Below are 21,351 nucleotides of genomic sequence, written 5' to 3' on the forward strand. Positions count from 1 at the left end.
TAACCATCACTTTTCCATTATTTAGAAGGGTAGTAGCTCAAAATTTTGGTTGAATATAAGAAAGAACATATGGGAGCATCCTGTATGTGGAGTTTTCCATAATACATACAATACACTTCTGTCCTAGATTGGTGGTTATAAATTCAAATGCCTTCAGAGATCAGGCAAATAATGTAAACGAGTGAAACAGACCAGCTATCATGATTAATAAAGATTAATAGGAAGGTGTGAAGATTATGACAAACTGTGGAACATCTACTCCACCTACACTCAGCTCTAACATTTATTGTGATGAATTTGGATTCCAAAGTGCCAGATTTTATGTATAATTCTTGACTTCTAATGCTGGCAAAATAAATCTTTAAAAAAATTTATTGGCCAAAAATATATCTCTATACTATGTAAGTATGGCTGAACTTCTTGTAACTTCAGCTATGAAATTAAATGTGACCATGAGAGAGTATCAAAATATCCTAGAGGAAAAAAAAAATCCCAGGAAATTGAATATGACATATCACTCCAAATAAGGTATGTTTATATAACATTTCCATCCATAAAGGCTAATTCAGTTGTACTTGAAACCCCAAAATAACAGTGGTTTGAACAAGATGTAAGTTTTTTTTTTGTCTCATAGTGAATCATGGTGTGTTGGCTTTGGAGACCAGGTACCTGGTCTCTTTCAATTTAATTGCTTCATCATCCTTACCAATGAGTTCTACCTCGTGGTTCTAAGTAGCTGGTTCAGCTCAAGACATCAGATCTGCACTTTGAAACAAGAATAAATTTCATGGTGGAAGTGAAAAGAAAAGACAAGGCAAGACAAGGTAAGATGTCAGATCTGTACTATAACCAGTAAAAAGAAGGAACAGGCTGAAAGAAAAGAGAGAAAGCATATCTCTCACTCAACTCAAGAAATTGAGTTTGAATAGACAACACATTTTTCACTTGGTCCCCAGGGTAGGGCTTACAAAGCAGCATTCTGGGAGATGGGGAAACACGAATGAACAAGATCATAATATCTGCCCTTACAAAACTGATGTTCAGGTAAGGACAAAGAAAAATGAAAAGTACACAGGAGTCAAATATATACAGTTGACCATTGAACAAAATGGTCTGAGCTAAGTGGATCCACTAATAGGTTTTTTTTTTTTCCAATAGTAAATACTACAGCACTAGACTATCCCTGATTGACTGAATCCACGGCTGCAGTTGCACAGATACAGAGGAAACAGGTATACAGAGGGCTGACTATAACTTAGACACTGACTATGCAGAAGGTGGGCACCTCTAACCCTCTTGTTTTTCAGTGGTCAACTGTATACAAAACTGAAATAGCTGGTCTCATTTTGCACTCCTACCAGCAATGCATGAGAATTTCAGTCATTCCACACCTATACCAACTCTTGGTATTTTAAAATTAAGCCTTTCTAATAGGTGTGTAATGTTTTTACTATGGTTTAATTTGCTTTTCTCTGGTGAAAAGTAGTGATTAACACATGTTTATATCCTATTTGCCATTCATATTTCTTTGTGAAAAATGTGTTCATCTTTTGCCTGTTTTCTTTAATTTTTTGGTTATCTTTTTAATATTACATGAGTCCTTTATACATTCTAGATGCAGATCCATTGGTTAGATGTATGTTGTATACACATTTTCTCCAAGTCTGTGACTTGCCTTTTCAGTTTTTAACTGTATTTTTCAAAGGGCTTTAATTTAGATGAATACTAATTTATTATTTTTCTCTTATATTTTGTACTTTTTGTATCCTTTAAATTTTTTTTTCCTAATTCAGCATCATAAGGATTTTCTTCTATGCTTTCTTCTCTAGGTCTGTAATAGTTCTATCTCTTTTATGTAGGTCTATGATCAATTTCAGGTAATTTTTTGTGGATGGTATGTGGCATGGGTCAAGGTTCATTGTTTTCCTTATAGATATTAAGGTATTCAGCACCATTAATTAAAATTAATATACATTCCCATTGTATTGCCTTGTCATCTTTGTCAAAAGTCATTTGATGGTATAAGTGTGAGTCTATTTCTGACCAGTCCATTTTGTTCTATTGATTTTGATGTCTATCATTATGTGAATGTCATCTTGTAGCTTTATAGGAAGTACTGAAATCAGATAGTATGAGTCCCTCAATCCTGTTCATTTTCAAGAATGGCTATAATGGTTATATATTATTTAACTTAATCCAAGCAATATACTCTGGTGTGGTTATTATTGCTATTACCATTTTACAGATAAGGAAACTGGAGCAGAAAGCTTATATACAAAAATGGCAGAGCCAAATCTGAACATTGCCAGTGTGACTCCAAAATCCAGACATTCAACTTTCATATAGTTCTGTCTCCCTGCATTTGGACAACATGATATTGGAGTCATGTGTGGACACCAAAGACTAAAAGTGAAGGATGTCTGTACTGTGTGCACGCACATATGTGTATGTGTATATATATATATATACACACACATACAACACACATATATGCAAATTTAGAACAAGAACTTCTGCTATCTTTGATAAGGATTTCCTCACTACCCTCAGTAGATTTAACTGTATCATTTGTGCTCACTTTCTATGTTCTTTTTGGCCTTCCTGGTAAAGATGCGTCCAAATCCTTTATACTGCCACGTATGCTGCCTTTTACACTTTTTTAAGTCTAAATTTTAAATTTTAAAAACACTTTGTTGCTATGTTTTAAATTTTTGTTCAGTGCTTATGACACTAAGATATTTGAACTGCTGTAAGTTTATACAATAATATAATAATAATGGTTTATAGATTTACTTAATGCAAGTATTTTATTATGAGACAACGGTGTTCCTAACACAGTATATGAAAGTCAGAAGATAACTGTCCAAAGCCTAGGTCGAAGAAGAGAGTAACAAATTTAAATTTAAAAATTAAGGGGGATTTTTTTTTTAATATCTGTGGCATGAATGATGTCTGTAAGTACCTAAGATAAGGAGTAACTAACTGAGTCTGCCTGCGCTGTCAGACAATAAACCCTAGAGTAGTTTCCCTGAGTGGACAAGAGGAAGGAAGATGCCACAGTCATGGCGAGGTGCACTGTAGGACATGGCACATCAGAGACCGTGGCAGTCCATGTGTCTGAAGCAGAGATGCATGTGTGTAATCACTTGGTAAGGGTACAAGTATTAGAAATATTTTCTCTAGAGTCAGTTAGTAGTTTATAGCTATATTATCTGAGTAGTTAACAAAATCACAAAAGAAAATAGAGAAAAAATATTTTCTGGGGTCACACGCTAAAATGGAGTTCTTAATATGCCTTCAAAGATAAAATCTTTCAATATTCTCTTCCCAATATTTGAGCTGATTTCTAAAGAATTAATGGGAAAACTGTCAGTTGCAAAAAAGGAAAATGAGCATTTTAGTCATGTGATTAAATGTGAGCCCAAGAAAGAGGCCTGCCTTCTCAGGCATGGCGCCAACCTCAAGGGCACGTGCTGACAGGCATGTACAGAGGAAGACTGAGGGAATCGGGAGTCAACTGTTGCAGTAATTTTAGTCCATGTAGGAAGTGTTGAGGGCCTATATTGGCACGGCAACTGGAAGGATTTTCTTTGAGGTAGAGTTGGTGGGACATAGTAATCATTTGAAGAGAACAGATGTTTGAATTGAATTTTTCAGATCATGATTCTCCTTGTAATATAAACATTTCCTTTAAAAAAAAAGCCTTAAATGGACTCTGTGGAACAACACTTCTTTTTTAGTACTTATTTTAATGTTAATAGGGAAAAGCTCTTTAGAGCAATAGAATGAGGGGCAAAGAGTGGATGATCTTCCCTGTCATGTGTTTTACAATGAATACAGGCCCATCTGGTCCCAGCAAGCTCCATCTCTACCACTGAAAGGATGTCCCATCTGTATTCACGAGTTCCAGCTTTAGCATGCTAGGAGCCTGTGACCTTCAAATTGGCAAGGCGGACTAACACAGGATGAATGGTCATGTATTTTAAAAACTCAGCATCTCAATCTTGAGGGGAAAAAAATGATGGCGTGAATTCAACCATACGCTTGTTTTCCAAATATAATTATTACTGGCTCTAGTTAACGTTACCTGAGTCCCAGATACAAACTAATGAAGACCCATGGCCTAGGCACGTGCTGAGAACTTTTCTAATGATGTAACCAGGGATCTGAATCAGGAAACAGGAAACACCCTTAACGCTTTCTGCTTAACAGGATGCAATTTAATAATGTGTGAAATGATCTTTGGAGTGGGTGTGTGTGTTTGAATGATAAGCTGAAAAGTGAAGGGAAGAAAAACTAGTCATTCAACTGGTTAAAGTCTCTACAAGATGCCAGGCTATTTATTTTGACTGACGCTGGCATTCAACTATCTGGGCTATTGTTGTCACACTGCCTAGACATATCTTGAAGAAGGACACCAAGTCTCAAAATAGAAGTATCTAGAATGGAAAAAAAAATCCAGCCAAGCTAGAATGCACAAACTCTGGGACATGATGGTTCTGCATCTTGGAAATGAGCCATTTTCAACTACATTCTATCTACAGAAAAGTTTAGAAAACTAAAAAAAGAGCAGAAACATCTGGTTGTTTAGTGCTGGTATCGTCATTTACCTTTCTTCTGATTTTGAAAGTGTTCTTAAACTCTCCGTACCTTTTTCCTCATTTGGTACCTGCATATTACTCTTCAAAAAGTGTTACAAACGTAAAATTACATTTGTATTGTGCTGAGCCACTAGAAAGTAAAAACCAAAAAAGTGTCAGTTCACTTTTTCCTTGTTCTTTCCTTTGTAGCTAACAGAAGTTAGAGATACGATTTCCTAGGAAGACAGAATTTCCTGTCCATTTTGCCCACCACTGACTTTGGCCACAGTTGTTGTGACTGAGGCTTGGAGAAGAAAGGAAAGATGTACGTGGATACCGTTTTGTGGAGACTGAATTGTCTGAAAGGTAAGAAGAGGAGCAAGCAGAATGAAGTTGAAATGTGAAGTGTGACAGAAAAATGGCTGAGCCTGAATATGACTCTCTTAGCTTGGCTGGATGACTCAAAGGCCACCATTAGCAATATTCCCAAGAGTCAGAGGACAGAGTCATAAAATTAGCCTTAATCAAATGAAAACAATTACCTGATACAAGTCCTCATGGATACTCTTTAATTTCAACGTACAGTAACTCATACATAGAACTAGAAGCCATTTGGCAGAGAACACTGGTTCTGTCTAACCGCCTTACCTTCCTCCATCATCCTCAGACACTCCTTTCACACGTGCTTGAGTGTCTCTGGGTTAGAACAGAAAAGCCTTTGCTTCAGTCTCTTCTTATCTCAAGCTATTGTCCTATCATGCCTCTGCTTTCTTCCACTCCTCGTTTTCTTATCACTTCCTCATTTCTTAACAACTTTTCTCTGATTTCTGATGGCATAATTCTAGTGAAATATAGATGCTAATTATCACCCTCTCTTTTTAAATCCTACATCTTTTGTTTATATTTTCATTCTCCCAGTAAGTTCAGTAATATTTAGCATTTTAAATATACCTTTTTACTTGAAATTCATCTCTCTCTCTTTGCCTCTGTGGCCCTGAACAATCTCATTCATCTTATATTTCTCCAGATAATCTTTCTGTCTCCTTGGGTGGTTCTGCCTTCTCTTACCTCCTAAATTCAGCATTTTCCAAATCAGATTTCTGTTCTTTTAACATTTGAAGGTTAGGGTTAACTTTTACAAGACTGATTCTTTCTAGACTGGCTGCTACAAGGCTTCAAAGACAGTGGCTACACTGAATGCTTAAAGGCAATCAATCCTGGCAGGCGGCGGCAATGTCAGTTCAGAGCACTGGTCCTGCCAGGGTGAAGAGCTGTAACCACATTACATGCTCAGTGGCTTGAACCCCAGTCCCTGATGATACCAGTGGAGGGACTAAAACTTCCACAAGCATGAGTACTGGGGTGATGGAACAGTTCTCAACCGACAGCTGTATTCTCAAAGCTCCGCCCTCCTTGTCCCGATCACCCTAGAGGAGGGTGTTCTCAGTCAGTGAGCACTTAGATATTGACAAAGCTTGGAGCCAAGGTTCCACCATATCACACTGTCTTTGGATCTCAGTCCTTGATCCTGCTGTTACCTGAGAATAGGTTCTTACCTCACCCAGGAAAGAATTTAAGTGTGAGGCATAGTAAAGTGAAAGCAAATTTATTCAGGGAGATACACACTCCACAGACAGAATGTGGTCTGTCTCACTCAGAAGGGAGAGCAGCCCTAAGGCATGGGGATGGTTAGTTTTTATGGGCCATGTAATTTCATATGCTAACAAGTAGGGGATTACTTCAGTTGTTTCGGGGAAGGGGCAGGGATTTCCAGGAATTGGGGTCCTGCCTACTTTTTGGCCTTTTACCATCAGCCTGGGAACTGCCATGGCACCTGTGGATGTGTCATTTAGCATGCTAAAGTATTACGGTGAGCATATAAGCTCAAGGTCTGCTGGTAGTCAAACCTTCTGCCATCTTGGTTCTAACCAGTTTGTCCTGTCCTCAACTGCTGTGTCATTCATTCAACAGCTGTGCCCCGCCCTCTTCTCTCCTGCCTCAGTGCCATGGGAAGGCTGGCACTTCCCCAGTCATGGAGCTTAGAAGGCCCCCCAGACCAATGACCAGGGTCCCTCCCTAGGAGTCAGATACCCAGACTTTGGTGTGCTATCATAGCATGCGAAGAGCCACAGAAGCCTGCATACCTGCAGCTGCTCTCATTTGGTAAGTTTTCTCCACTGATGCTGCTCCTGAAGGCTGATGTGTTTGCTTCATGAAAAGTCACCTTTCCTTGATCCATCATATTCTTTTCCACAAGGAATTCTTCCACCTCTCGGCTTTCTTCTACTTGTGCTGCGTTCCAGGGCAGAGTATGAGTTATTAAATCTTGTGTCCCCACTCCCTAGCATGATGGCTGCTGTGGTGGTAGTTTTGCTCTACCAAACTCAATAAGCAGCCATCAGGAAGTCGTGGGCCTTTTTAGAGTAGGCGCGTGAGAAATGTCATCTGAGCGGTGCTTCTAGAGATTCATTTTCCTACAGAAATCTCTCTCTCGTTTACTTCCCAACTCTGTGAAGAATGCAATAATTGACTCTGTCATCCAAGCTCAATGCCTGGGAGTAAACTTCTGAATCTTCTCTCCATCAGTTTCCATGTGGGTGACAGTGGGATTACGGCAGACAATGCTGGCTATACATTTTGACTGCTCTACTTTGGCATCTCCTACTCGATATCTTAAAAACTGTGAGCAGAAACCAAACTACCAAGCAGCTACCCAACTGGAGCTTTGTACCTTCTGTTGTTATTACACCTTTTTTTCTTTCTTTCTTTTTTTTTTTTGTAAATGTCTTGTCTCCTCATCTAAATTAAAAGCTCTTAAGGGCAGTGACCTTATTTTCCTACAGTAACTAGAACTGTTTTGTGCCTAATTTCTACTTAAGAAATATCGATTGATCTTCATAAGATGATGGTAGGTCAGGCAACCTTCAGTTACACAAGAAGATAAAAACATGAGGGGGAGAGAAGCATCACAGGGCAGGAAGGAGTGTAAAGAATTTGGAGGTGTTCAAAGATGTGCCATCCATTTCACAATTTTTATTGGAATGAGAGCTTCTTAAAAAACCTAAAATGCCACTCTGACCAATCGTCCTGAAAGTACATTGATTTCAGCTCTAGTCCAGACAGCTGACACTTTCCAGCCTGATGGCAGCCTGCTCTCTAATCAAATCAAGGAAGCCCTATGCTTTTTCAGTTGCTGAGAATCAGAAAATTTAGACATGGGAATATTTATCATATTTCCTGATACGTATAAATTTTTTAGAAGAAATCTCTGGACAGAATACAAAAGAATACACCAGACAAAATAAACAGGCACATGTTTTCCTGGAGGGCTACAGCTCTTACAAATGTCTGACCTTGTTTGCAGAGTCCAGGACGGCATTAATAGACTTTCCCATCTGAAATTAACACCATCCATCTATACACTGGCAAGTGTCTAGAGAGGCAGAGTCCAAGGAATCAGCTTGCAGACTAGATGGGGATTGAATGCCCAGGTTACCTGGGTCTTGGGAGCAAGACATTTTCATATGTGCTCATCAAGTGGACCCTTGTTCTCTAAGCAATCTCATTTTGTAAACTTGCTAGGAAATACATTGCAATTATATAAAATATTTATCTAGGGGAAAAAGGGCATGGGTTCACTTGTGAAGACTGCAGTGTTATCACACAGGTATAGGCTTATACCCCAATGTCTGTGTGTATCAAAGTACAGGACAGTGGATAGAGATAGTCTGGCATTATTTTACCTTTCTCTTGTCTTGTCTTAAAATTCCAGGGCAGTCTGTTTGTCTCTCTTCCCGTATATGTGTATGATCATGTTTTATGTGGTTTTTGTAGCTCCAACAAAAACACACTCACTCTTTTAAGGGTGATTTCTCCTTTCGGTAAATTCTTGAGTGAGTTTTATCACCTACAGGGAAACCTAAGCACATGAGAATCTCACAGAAGGAAATCCAAGAACTGAGCCCCTCCCTACCTTTCTGGCTCCATCTATAACCACTCCTTATTTTGAACCCTCCATTCTGGAAATAGAATTTTACGTAGTTTTCTCAGAATACCCACTATCACACACTTGCTATTTCCTACACCTGCAGTGCTGTATACTACCTGTATGAATAATAAGATGACACAGTGTTTCTAGTTTGACAAAGATACATAGATAGGGAGATTCCTAGTCATTATTATAGAAGGCAGAGAAAGAAATAGACATAGAGTCGTTTTCCTTCCATGTTATGGAGGAAATCCTTACCACTACTCTCCTCTGTGCAAAGTTCTTAAGCGTCTCTGAGTCTTAGTTTCTCGTCTGTGAGAAACTAAGAAAATAAGGTTAATAATATGTCATGTGATTGCTACCAGGATTAAGTAAGATCACATGAAATGTTACAGGCAAAGTAAATGCTAGTGTTTGTGTTCTGCATGCCTTTATGACTTTCTCCCAGCCAAGGCCTGTGTGACTCTGTTAGTGTTATTTGTCCCTTGAGGGCTGTACAAGCACTGTCACAGGAGGAATCAATCTTCTATAAATTTACTTTCTGCATTCGTCATCAGGAGGCTTATCTAGACCAAGATTATTCATTATTAAAAGAAAAAAAATCATCCAATTTTGCTTAAGAGTTCTAGCAAACATGTAGAGTAAGGGTGGAGTTACTTTGAGAATTTAGGGATTCTCAGCACAACTGTATTTCTTGGGAAGAAGAAAGTCATCAGACAGGCCCCTTTTTCCATCTTTCTCCTTCCAGTACCACAAGATCTATTCTCCTTACCTTTTGTGTGTGTCTATTCTTTTCTCTGTAGATAAGTTTAGTCCATGCAGTTTGTAATTTCTGCTCTACCACGACGACTTCAGCCCTGCTGCCTCTTGACTTGATATCTTTATATTTTAGTTTCTAAGAACAAGAGAATCTTTGTCCCTTAGTTCAGATTCCTGTTGGGTGGATAAAGGATCCTTGTTCCAGCCGACTCAGGCCAGGGATTCAGGTTAACTGGGACAATATGTTTCCTTATGGACACTCTACATCACAAAAGCAGTGTCACAGAAGATGATTTGTGTTTGAAGGCAAATGCTAACGTCTCTATTAAAGAGTTTACTTTCAAGTCTTACTAGGGTTTGAGACTACTTGAAACCCTGACAAAGCTTCCAGGAGCTATCAGAAGATTCTGGCTGTGTAAAAGACAAGGTAGGCAGTAGATCCAAGGATGGACCTCAGCTTTTGGATTCCAGGAACTCTTCCTGTCCTATTTGGCTTCCATTCCACTTTCCAGAAAGCTTCCTTCTGTATGCAGTCTTCCCACTTTGTCTCCTCTATAGATTATCTGGATTCCCAGAAGCTGTGTGTCACAGGAAAGGGAAAAATAAAATAGAGCAAGAGCAAGTTCCTAGTTTCTCTACCAGATTTGCCCGACAGCTTTCAAATAGGTGTTCTGGAAACTGCAAGCAACAGAAGACTCATACCCACCTGGCTGTAGCGGACACTGTGGTTGTCTCCCCAGAATCTCTTTTTCATCTCTCCTTCATGAGTTATCCCCCACATAATGAGGACAGACTGATTCACTCCAACACCTGGGTAGGTGAGCTCAGTTTTGTTTAAACCACAAGGCCACAGTTACTGCTTCAGGACATCTATTTCTAAGTCCCTCAGTCTTGGCATGCCTCTGGCCACAGAGGATGTGTAAGAATGAGCACTGCACACAATTTGGTCAATAGGACATAAAGGTGACATTTTATCAAAAAGAAATGCTTTTCTGACAAACTTACTAGAAAGTAGGATCACTCTTCCCTTAGATAAGGAAACATGTAAATCAGATTATAACTGGCCATCTTACCACTGTGACAAAGCCAGTCTTCATACGGAGCAGTTATTTTGTACATTGGTAAGAGAAATCAAGAAGAAACGGGTCTTGCTGGCATCACTGACTACCTAAGTGAAGCAAAGCGAAAGCTCTCCCTTCCTTTGTGCTTTCTAGCTATGTGAGCCAGTAGATTAGATCTATTATTTAAGCCATTTGCAGTACTGTATATTTTTTCTTGCATCCGAAAACATCCTAACAGATACTCTGGCTTCAGCTTACAAAATCATTTGTTGGCTGATGTAACTGAGATTTTGCAAAGCAGTCTCTCTTCTGGCATGACTGGATAGAGCAACTCGAGTAGTTACACCGCGAGTTACTTTGTGTACCTTGAGTCTCTCCTCTACTTTGCTGGATTCACTTTCTGGTTTCATGCAGTAGCCCTGGAGACTCCAGTCTCACCCCACCATGGTCTAAAGATCACCATTGATTTTACAAATTCTCAGCCTCAAGTCCCATAGAAAAGGCAAGGAAATCTTGCTCAGAATTCCCAGCAAACCCCTCCTTGCTCTCATTTACTCTGGCTGCATCTTGTATCTGTCATCACTGAACAATCCGTGTAAATCAGAGAATATGCTGCTCAAATAGATGTCTACCCCTGATGCAAGGGGTGGAGTGAACGACCCTAGCAGAAAGTGGTGAAAGTAAAATGAGGGGTGTGTCTCCAGTGGAAAATTGGATATGGGGATCAGAAGAAGAATGGATGAATTCTGGGCAGGAACGAAAATAGATCTTTACTCAACATACCATCACATCAAAATAAAAGAGAAGTAAACCTTAAAGATTTTTTATGCTGACTTCAACATTTGAAAATCAAGGCTGAAGGAATTTAAATGAAATTTCCGAAGTCATATCCAGTGAATTACTGATCAGTTGGGACTAGAGCTCAGAATTTCTTCTTAGTCAAGCGATCTGCCCTTAAAAGAGGTGACATATCAGTAAATAAAAATAGTGTGTCCTAATCAGGTTTCTTACACTGCATCACTCCTGGACTAGCAACCTCACTGGGGAGAGGGCAACACCTTGCTCTTTTCTTCATTCTTGGGGGGAAGAACAGATGCTCATATTTAACAAGAAAGTATAATCTTTAAAAGAAAATGTATAATTTAGGGAGAAAAACCTCTTTAAATGTATCACAACATATCTCTGTGAGGGTTCTTTGTTCCTCGGGATCTCTGCATCTTAATTCATCTAACAGTTAGATTCATATACAAATTTCTTCTGCTGCCTGAAGGAAGTTGTTTTGATCCTGCAAGAACATTTTTTTCACAGGATGAGTTAAATACAAGTCAGTAACTTATGTCTGGCTTGTAGAGCATCTGGCACCCTGATTCTCATCTAAAAAGGCAAGAAGAGGAAGAGAAATACGTATATAGCCTATTCTTTTCCAGGGTAAGGAGTCACTTTTCATTCTACTTTCAGTGAAAATGTAAACAGTCCTTTAACAACAAGAGAAAGGAAAGAAGGAAAGATAGTTACATAATGGCTGCAGGTTTCACTGATCAGATTCAGAGTAACAAGGACAAAAAATGAATTATTTCTGAGTTCAAGGGCTTCAATTCAAGGGCCAATGAGACCTATTCTGAAAGTATGAGGCTTGTCGTTTGGCTTCTAGAGCCACTGCTTAGTTTTCTCATCTGACACTTTCAAAAAAGAATTCTGAGTGTTTTGCAGGCTACTCACATGTTAGAGTCCCAAAGAGCTTGTAAAGGTATCATAAAGGTTGTGATAATAACGTATTTTTCTTCTGATAGAGTAGGTTAGAGGTTCTATTAAAAAGTCTCTTTAATATAAAATGAACATGAGAAATTCTCAGATAGAAACTCTATGCAGAACAAAGAATTTCTAACATAATGACACCAGGTTTTGTCCCAACAGAGGAGTCAAACAGCTTCAATGGATGACTTCAGTAGCAGTAATTTTGAGTCACTAATTTTCCATTAGGGGAGCTATGCAGGGGATTCAGCTGCAAGCAGACGGAAAACATCCCTGAAGTTATTGATCTTATATGTGCTATCCATGTGAAAACAAGAGGTATGTGTCAAAATGGAGGTAAATGTGGAGGGTGGTAGAGAGAGAGAAGAAACACAAGATGGTATGAACTCTTGACCATGCTAACAGAAGCCTTTCATTCATATATTCTTTCACTCATCATTCTTCAAGTATTTCTGAATATTTCCTGTGAGCCAAACACAGCATCACTCATTTGATTCTTTCAGATGTGCTGCTGAAGGAAATTAAGTACATCCACTGGAAGAAATGATTAGAAAAGTGCAAGAAAACACCTAATTGTGTGTTTGTGTGTATACATACATACATGGAATTTGACACAGTATTTTTAACTTCTTATTTTGAAAGAATTTTAGATTTATACAGGTGTTACAAAAAGAGTACAGAGATTTTCTCTTAGGGATTTAAGTCAAGGAAATAATTAGGCACATGTGTGCAGATCTACTGATGTTCATTTCAGTGTTACTTATGAGCAAAATAGTGAAAACAACTTAAGTGAATATTCATTGAGAAACTGTTGAATGAATTAAGATACATTCACGTTGTTAAATATTAATAGCCCTTAAAATAATGGGGTAAAAAATATTTATTTATTATAACTTTTCAATTTTATTATATAATCATACACACACACACACACACACACACACACACACACATATATATATATATATATATATATATATATATATATATATATATATATATAAATTTGAGGGAAGTTTATACCCAAACAGCAGTCATCTCTAGGTGGTGACTATGGTGTTTTCTATATGGTATATTCTCAGGTGGTTGAGCTTTGTCAGACTAAAAGCAGGATTTGAGGAGTGAATATCAACTAAATACCAGATCAGAATTGTTGGGCCAGGAGCCTCTGTTTTCTGATGGTATTGTCTCAACAAAGTTTAGGTTTACATGTTAGCAGAGAGTGTGACTCTAAATGTGGTATCTTCAGTGACATATAGAAAGGTGCTCACTGCACAAAAATCCCATCCACTATCTTGCTCATGCCTTGAATTCCAGAGATGGAAGCATGGTTGAAATGCTTATACACCACAAAGAAGTAACTAAAGGACTTAAATTCACATTGAGTGTCAATATTGTTAGTACACTCCTTTAAGAGGGAAACTGTGAAGAGGCAGAGGGAAGTGAATGAAGATGAACTTGCCTTAAAGAGGGATAAGACTGGCAGGGAAGCTGCTGGAGATCATGGCACCCATCACTGATTTCTGGTTTTACAGCTTTCCTGAGGGTTGACTTACATTTAATCACGCAAAAGGACTTGCTTTGTAATCTTTAAGTGTCCTTTTCCCCTTTGATTTCAAAATGCAACAATACATTTTGAATTGATTTCATTTCTCCTATTGAGGGAATGTCTTTCCCATTAGATTGGAAGTTCCCTGAGGGTAGATGTTCTTTTTTCTATACTATTTATTACAGTCTCAGCTCCCAGCTCCTTGGTAAGTAAAATACATCTAAACACATTTGAGCCATGTACATTTTTAGAAACAAGAGAAAAGGCTTTGGAACCAGATAGACTGGTTGTTTCACTGGTTCTGCCACTTACTACCTCTAGGATACTTTCTTCCTCTCTTCCTTCCTCCCTCCCTCCCTCCCTCCCTCAGTCCCTTCCTTCCTTCCTTCCTTTCCTTCTTTCTAGAAATATTTACTTAGCTGAACACCAACAGTATGTGAGGCCCTATACTAAGAGCAAGCAAGTTAAAAATCTCATAACCTTGTTTTTTATCAATGACAATATGAAGATGAAATAGCTCTCATCTTGGAGGGTGGTTGAGAATACCCAGTGCAATGAGGAATAATGGATTTCAGGTCTCTTGCACTGTTTTCACAGTTTCTTAACTTAGTAAATGATAAATGGTAGCTATTATTAGCATTATAGTAGTGTATAACAATGTGTTCCTTTTGCATTTGCTCGTTATTCATACTCTGGGTATTGAGCACTCACGGAGGTCCAGGCAGTGTTCTACACTTTGTGACTGCAGAGACTAAGACAGAGTCCTGGTCCTCTGGGATCTCACACCACAGTGGAAAGGTATCACATGGGCACAAAGTTACCTGTATACATTATTTGCCTGGCTAAGTTATATGAGTCCCTCCACAGCTCAAATATTATGTTTTCCAAAAGTGCAGTAAAAAATCCTTAAAGCTTAATTAGTCTAGGTCACTCACAGGGGTTGCAGGCTTCCCCTGAGTGATTCACTACTTAACCGACCTAAGTGTGACAGAATGAAGATCACCTGAGTGGAAGCAAATGAGAATGGATTTTTTCTTTAGGACTTCAGCTTTTTAAGGGGAGATATGGTCCAACCTTGCTCTCAGTTGACCCACCCAGGCCACTGTACTAGGATTTGTATGTCAGATTCTAGAACAGATGGAGAGCTCTTCCACCAAAGCTTTGAGGGAAGGAAAAGCCAGGGGTAAGCAGACCTAGATTCCTGCAAAAGTCATGGAAACAAAGACTATTCAGGGGACAGCAAGATGAACAAAATTTAGGAATAAAGTCAAGCTTTACATTGAACAGAATCAGTATGAACTTCTTAGAATATCAGAAACAGTTCTGAGCAGATACTGAAAAGGGCATTGAAATGTTCCTTCCTACTGGCCATCAGCTCACATAATACACAGATGGGTCTTTCTAGGCTAACGATAGAGCATTGAAGCAGACTTCTGATACCTGCAAAGTCTTGAGGTCTCTGGAGTGAGTGCCTCAGAGTGTGTAGTGCCTCAACTCTGCAGACAGGAATTTGTGACACCAGTTTCTAGACAAGTCCTGCTTTGTGTGGAAGATCCCTGCTGGCTGCAGTGAGGGACACTTCAGCTGCCTTTAGAGATGAACAATTCAGTCAGAGGGTTTAGGGTTAGAGATTATTTCCTCTACAATACACAAACTGAAGGGAAAATTGGGGAATTTTATTGATTATAAAGAAACTTTCTTATTGAGTCTAAAAAGAGACTATTTTCTCTCCAATGACAGGTCTCTCTAATTATCCTTCAAAGAAAATTGGGATCTTGATCTTCAGAGGCAAATCTATGTGTGACTGCAAGTACAGCATTCCTGGATGACATGTTTTCCTTTAAGCGTGAATAGTTCAGAAGGCGGGAGCCAAAGAGAAGAAGCTATTTGCTTTTCTTGTTTCCTAGCTACAGGACTTTAGTAAGCTCCCACATCGGCAGCTGGAAATGAGTTCTGACTGGGGCAATTATATAGATGTCACTGTAAGCTGTTATCTTATCAAATTTTTTTTCTTTCAGAGTCCCAGCATCATCTTTCAGAGGGACTGGATTATTTAAGATAAAGAGAGGGCTTAGATATATTGCCAAAATAAAAACAAAGACATTTCAGACATTGGCTTTATAACACTAGCTACATATGGAAACTGCCTGAAAAGATACATGAAAATAAAAGCATAACCAGCTCACTCATTGCTCAAGCAGTAAGGATAGTCAGACTTTCCAAAGACCCTGGCCACTGACTGATTTATCCATTACACAGTTTGCATATTACTTGAAATTCTTTAACTGCAAGGTCACTCCAATGCATACCACAGTGCCTTTTAATGTCTATTAGGAGCAGCATCCAGAATCTTACCAATAAGTTTGGATTCTGTGAAGCCCACTCAATGCTCTGAACAGTAATACGCACATCCAAGAGTGCAATCTCAGTGAAGGAACACAGACCTGCCACTGTATCTGATGGAAAGAGGGACTAGGAAGGGACAGTGGCCTTGGAAGGGCCCCATGGATGAGCAAGCAGGTAGGAAAGGTAATTTCTAATTCTGTACATCTGTGAAAGAGAGGTGGCCTATGCAAAGTGAAAATGACACGTTAGCTTTCAGCTACATCTTCCACTAGAGAATGGGGACAGATAATCATATGTTAATTCTTAGAAAACTTTAATTCAGAAATTTATGGTCTGTCTAGATTGTGTTTTTGCTCCTGATTGTGCATTTCCTCATCTGTAGGAAGCTTATACTTCACTCTCCATTGATCTATGACTTGAAGTGCCTCACTGTGGCTGGGGTGTATGTCCTGCCCCGTAGGACTTTCTTTGGCTGATGCAACGTAAGCAGAAGTGCCAAGCATCCCTATCAGCCAAACATTCAGAGCAGTCATGTGGTACAACCTTAGCTCTTTGCCTGCTGCCAGCAGACTGTTTCTTCAACTTGGGTCCTGGAATCAGAACATGAGTAAAGTGAACTGAAATCAGCCTGCAGCAGGTACATGTGAGTGGGAAATAAATGCTGTTGTAAGTCCAGGGATTTAGGGGCTACTAGTTACACAGCATGACTAAGCAAAAGCTAATTAATATGTGATCTCAGAAGAAAAACAATTGCATACTGTCCCAATAGATATCTTTAACATATCAGACACTTTTACTGAACTCACCTATATGGTCATTCAACAACCCATAATCAACTATCATTTGTATTTTTCCCCTCTGTCTTTATCAATTAAAAACTGACTCCCCAAAATTGGTCTGGCATTGTGCAGGCATCACCAAAGCCAGTTCAAGTGAGTTCAACAGATAAGAAACTGCAGATTCAAATTTAGGTAAAAAATCTAGAAATCCAAATTCCACTGGCAACTCCATTCAGATGTGAGAATCTGCCTTGGCAGGTCATTGTCTGACACACAAGGAAAATAGCTTCTCCTCACTACAGTCCACTGACCCATGGGACCGACTCTTCCTCCTTAGCCAGCCTGGTTTCTGCACTCTTCTCTGAGCATGGCATGTTTGTCACCAGTGCCAAGTCTTTGCTTCTATGTCTTGCTTCCTCCTCACTGAATCAAGTACTGGGTGAGCAGCTGGTATGTGCCACACACATCACTGGTATCTTTCCTAGTCTTCACCTTGTTGAATGCTCTCAATTAGTCTAGGAGGAACTTGTTGTTACCTCACTTAATAAATCAGAGAATTGACTATCAGAGAGTGTTAAATGATTTTTCTATAGGATTAGCAAATGGCAGAGCTATTTTCAAATCAATGTTTGCCCCAATGTCAGTGCAACTTCCGCCATATCATAATGGCCCCTTCGGTAACCTAAGAAAACTCTATGACAAACTCAAAGCACAGACTAAATCCTGTTTCTTCATAGTCTCCCCCTTTCCATTGAGTCCAAACTCATCTCTCTGTCCTAAAAAATCTACCTTAAAAATTTCCTCACCATACAATTCAAGCAAACATTGTATGACTACTTTTACAAATTTCATCTGTGCATGTTATCCCTGCTTAACTCAATTTTAAATTCATGTGAATAAAGCACATACCTCATTCATGTTCACTCCTTTCTGGATGAAAAAAAAATCACTCTGCTATTCAGAAAAATTACTTTGTGAAGGAAGAGACTGAGCAAAATGCCTCAACACCATTGGTGGATGCTTAAACCCAATTAGGGTACAAAGAGGAACTGAAACCCAGAAAAAGATGACATGTCTTTTAAGAGGTACAGCCAGGATTCTAAGATTTTAGCTTACATCTTCAAACTCTGAGCTCAAGTTGCTTTCCGCTGTGCTATGTCAGCCATATGGTTGGTTTCTATAACATGCTTTTGATTTTTTTAAAGCAGAAAAGTTCTCTGGTTTGTCCTCACTCCCCAAATTGCCCAACAAAAATATGTATTGAAAAGAAAACTTCCAAATTTGTTATACATCACTTGTGAGAAATCATTCCAGAAATAATTCCTCAATTCATTCAGTCTCATTAGTTTTCTCCTTTGAGGGATGGAAAAATGGATCTTTCTAGCAAAAATCAAATTTGTGCGTGACAGCCAGTTGAGCTCAGAGGTCAAAGGGTGAATGTGGACCGCTTCAGTGCGTTCCCCTCTGTTCAGTCTTTTGTCGCACTTGCGCAGCAGGAAGGATTTAAAAGCGAATCTGCCCTTGTCTAGAAGAAATTTTTTTTTCAAAGGCTGGAAATAATCAGACCTACACTTGAGAGAAGCCACAGTCAATGCCATTTCCACCGCTAAAGTACACCTCTGTCAATACTTAGGACTGGCAAAGTATTTCAAAAGCAATTGTCATGGCTAAGAATAGATCGAATGTGGTGGAGCTGTGTGTTTGTACTTGGGGATGGGGTAAGATAGTGGGAGGGGCAGGAGAGAATTTTTCAAGGGAGAGTCTCAGAAAATTGGGTATTTCCACAAATGCGTGAAAGGGAACACAGACGGATAAGCCCAAAGCTAATGTCAGCAAACACCAATATCCTTGTCAAGCTTTAAGGTCCCAGTGACTTTACTAGTGCAATTTCAATTTTAGCTCCCATGCTGTTACTCTTACTTAGACTTAGCAAAAAGGAAAGGACAAAAGTCAAAAATAGGAATAAACATTAAAAATAAAAATCAAAAGCAGAAACCTCTTGTTGTCTCCTACTCTAAACCTGCTTCCTACTCTAAACCTGCTTTTAAAAATCTCTGTCTCCATGTGCCTGATGAACTTACCTTTAGGAATAAACTGCTCTGGGCATTCAGAAAGAAGGTGGTGGTGTCAAATGCCTGTGTTTCCCAAGTCCCAAAAAGTCAGAGCAATACATTCTTCCAAGGCTGTGAGGTCCTGATGTTTTGTAAGCCTAAGTAGGGTCTCATTATCTTGAAGCATGCTCAGTTTTCTGATTTATTAAATATTGATGATGTTTGAATTCAAAGAAGTAGAAAACATGGTCAGACTTATTTTTGAGAATGTGATTTACCATTTCCATGTGGGTCACACCTTCTTTCTCACTTTAGGTCAACTGGGCTCCTAACCTAAGGGTTTTCAACTACTACCTCTTTTGAAACAGTTCTTTGGTCAGTAAACCAGTCTTCAAAAGACTTAAGCTTATATGTCTGCTTGTGCCTTCCTTCACAGGGCCCAGTGCCTGGCCTCTCTGCTGGAGGCTGTGTTATGTGCCCAGGACTGAAGTCACTGAACACCCCCCTCCCCTCAGCCTTCTCTGCAGCGGGACTAGAAGTCTGAGTCCTCAGCACTAGGGAGAGAGACAAATAAAAACAGATTTTCATCCGGAGAATTTTAGTCCACCATCTGCTGCTAATGAAGGGAGAGAATTTTAAGTATCACTGGACTAGAAAAACAAAGATCTCAAAACAAGACATGGTGAGGGAGAGAGCTGGGAATTGCATTTTCATCAACAGTCACAAATGCTTGAAGGATACTGAGAATATTTATGAAAGATTACATTAAGGGAAACCTAAATAACATTGTATCTGTATACTGAGATTTTTTTTTAAAGAGAAAAGCTGAAACACTTTTTTTAATCCCCTGAAGTGATTGTTTTTCCTATTAAAATTGTAAACATTTAATTTAGGGAACAGTCTTACTTTGATGAGAGCCTCCTGATATTTAGAAATATTTCTCTGTTAAATAATGATGAAAGCACACTAGTAACTAGCATAATTTATAAAGGTTATTTAATAGCTGTGGTAAGGATCTTAACCTTCTTAAACAGGGAATCTTGACCGAGCACAGACCCAAAGGGAGGCTAAAGGTACATAATGGTGGAACTGACTCAGGAGCCGGACTGAGAGGGCCCGAGTCCAGCCTGTCCACCCACCGATGTTCCACTCTGGGCAAGTAACTTTATGTTTCCTTTGTCAGTTTCCCATCTATAAAACATAATTAATTATATGGATTGCTACTGAATGGAGGTATAAGAATACTTTTTTAAAAGCATAAAGCATTTTGCATAGTATCAGTTGCACAGTAAGTACACAATAGTCACTCACTGCTAATATATATTAAGATAATAATTAAAACTCCCACTATCTTCAAAACAATTCATAATCATTTATTATGAGGATGGAGGCGAGAAAGCAGAATTCTATTGAATTTCATACTGTTTCCGTAATAGGTAATAATCTGCAGTGTTTTGTTTTCTACATTCCTATTCCTGTCATTACCTTCTCCACTATTCTGTTTACTAGAATCCCATTCAGGCTTCAAGGATCCTCTCTAACCCTTACCTTGTCCTTGAAGAGTGCTGATGAAAGAGCTTTTACCTACATGTCACCATCTGAAGTTTCCCGCTGTTTTGTTCTCTGTCATCTGTTGCATGCATTTATCTGCTTTATAGTATTCTCAGTAATCGTTCAGCAGTTCATTTTCCCCAAAAATATATATACTATGTTTCTCAAATTCAGAGGTTATACACTTAGCCTAATGTTATATATATATATATATATATATATATATATAAATATATTTATGTTTGTATTCATATATATTCTAACAGATAGGATTGAACACTTAAATTTTTATTTAAAAAAAAAAAAAGTACTGATGCTGACCTAAAAGCACATACAGAGCTGAAACATTGAACCAAAACTGTATTTGACTTTCTCAAACATGTCAATTATCCTTATATTATTTGTAAAAAATAGTAAATTATTTTAAAAAGAACTTGTTCGAAAGCAGCAAAATGTTTGGGAAAACTAAATAGTGAATTCTTGAAATATAGGCAGAAAAGCACAAGGAGTGGGAGACAGAAGCCACAGCTAGCGCCAGCAGTAGTTAGAGTGTGGCTAGGACCCTGCTTCTGGTGCCATCACCACAGGTATGTGGACACCACTGCTGTGGACTCTGGGTACAGCCATTATGGCCAGGCTAGCGAAAATCAACTTTAAACTCCTTAAGCACATTTGCCACTCAATTAATTTCAAAAATCATTGATAGAAGTATCCTTTTTGCTAAAATTGGATCTGTATGCCTGGGATTTATGGAAAGAAGCACTCTCCCTTTATGAGCTTCCATAGATGCATATGATGACATATTTATCTCAAATTAAGATGGGAGTTAAGTTTAGGGGTACTAAAAGAATGACAAATATGCTTTACAGTTGATTTGTTCTACTTCCTGAAGCATATGTAAACCCTTATACCCACAGTCAGATTTTAGGCAAACA

The 21,351-nt window shown here is 38.8% G+C and overlaps 2 long non-coding RNA genes across 8 annotated transcripts in view; one reads left to right on the forward strand and one right to left on the reverse strand.

The window, feature by feature from the left end:
- Window positions 1–21,351, reverse strand: part of LOC116280648 (uncharacterized) — a 524,367-nt gene that overhangs the window by 44,804 nt on the left and 458,212 nt on the right. The window lies entirely within an intron of this gene.
- LOC116280501 (uncharacterized) lies at window positions 587–19,594 on the forward strand. 3 transcript variants are annotated; one of them, XR_012072556.1, is made up of 8 exons: window positions 587–824; window positions 1,159–1,232; window positions 4,791–4,946; window positions 11,697–11,816; window positions 12,303–12,458; window positions 15,430–15,671; window positions 16,418–16,672; window positions 19,302–19,594. It is a non-coding gene; the product is annotated as an uncharacterized lncRNA (long non-coding RNA). The 3 variants fall into 3 exon arrangements; XR_012072557.1 differs by lacking the exon at window positions 19,302–19,594 and adding an exon at window positions 18,364–18,444; XR_012072555.1 differs by lacking the exon at window positions 19,302–19,594 and having other exon boundaries at window positions 16,418–17,674.

Source organism: Vicugna pacos, chromosome 5 (assembly GCF_048564905.1).
Source record: "Vicugna pacos chromosome 5, VicPac4, whole genome shotgun sequence".
NCBI lineage: Eukaryota > Metazoa > Chordata > Mammalia > Artiodactyla > Camelidae > Vicugna > Vicugna pacos.